The sequence below is a fragment of the Vombatus ursinus genome, unplaced genomic scaffold, assembly GCF_900497805.2.
Source record: "Vombatus ursinus unplaced genomic scaffold, bare-nosed wombat genome assembly UNPS02008614.1, whole genome shotgun sequence".
In the NCBI taxonomy this organism is placed as follows: Eukaryota; Metazoa; Chordata; class Mammalia; order Diprotodontia; family Vombatidae; genus Vombatus; species Vombatus ursinus.
The window spans coordinates 1,279,539-1,280,831 of NW_020948392.1; positions in this window are offsets into that span (position 1 = coordinate 1,279,539).

Here is a 1,293-nt window from a genome sequence, read left to right on the forward strand (position 1 = left end):
TATATTCCTCCATTTTTTTTTTTTTTTTTTTGCTCAGGGTTCTGGCTCACCTCTGGCTTTTCTTAGTAACCCTTATTCTTGTCACCAGATCTCTTCATTAATTTCTATTTTCCTCAGCTAAAGTCTTTGCATTTTCTTTTATCCAAACAGCCAGGCATGGGAAATATCTAAATCTCCTTGAGTAGTGTGGGCATCTAGATGCCATATGGCAACTCCAAGAGAAGACTACTTTAACTACTTAGTTTGTATCCTCCATTTGTCCATCATGAAATATTAATTCTATACTGTTTCGTTGTCTTGGATAACAGTGCAAGATGAATGTGATGTTCCCCATCAGTTCAAGGGATAGTGTGTGTGCATGTGTATGTGTGTGTATGTGTATATCATTGGTTCCTAGCTGAAAGGGGAGAATTTAAAACCATCATAACCACAGCTCATAACTAAGACCTATGTAACCTGAGGTACAGTGTAGGCTAGGACAGGAGCATGAAAAATAGTCCTTTTCAATGTCCTCTGCTATTGTTTCAGAAGGTCTTAATGACTATCTTCTTCTTTGACTATTCCCATTTTAATTTCTATATTCTGACACATTGGGAAGCAATGCAGCATAGTAGATATAAGATAAGTTTTCAAGTAAGAAAGATTTAAATTCAATTTTTTTCTTCCTCCAAGTTCAGAACTCTATATACAAAGTTCACCTAGCTACCTGGATAGATGAGCAGCTTTGGAGTCAGAGAGATGGGGATTCAAGTCCTGCCCCTGACACTCTCTAGTTGGAGTCACTAGTGAATCATTATGTAATTATGGTGAAGTCTTTAATCCTATCAGTAGTACCCTAGTCACCTCTCTAAGTTACAAGTAAAAACAAGCTATTGTTCCACATCCCAAGAGGAAGTTTTTGGAGTTACGAGTTTTCTATGCCAATGAAATTGCAGGTTTCGACAAAAGGCAGAAACAAATAAACAAAAAACATCTTCGTTGCTGCTACTTCAAGATTCTGTGAGTTATACTGACAATTTGTTTTCTTAATGTAGTCACCCTGGTCAACTGTCCAATTCACTCATTTTTCAGAATTGGCCATTTTTCATATACTAAAGCATAATACTAATGACAGAAATGGGAGACAGTATGATCTGATGGATAACAGTGGAGACAGAGTGAGAAGTCTAATCTCAGTCAGAGAAATTTGTTTCCTCTCTTTCTTTAGCTAGCATTTTAAGCTAGATATTAGTGGGAGATAAGAGAAGAGTTATAAGACATATTCATTCCTCAGTTGCTTTAGGTATAATAGAT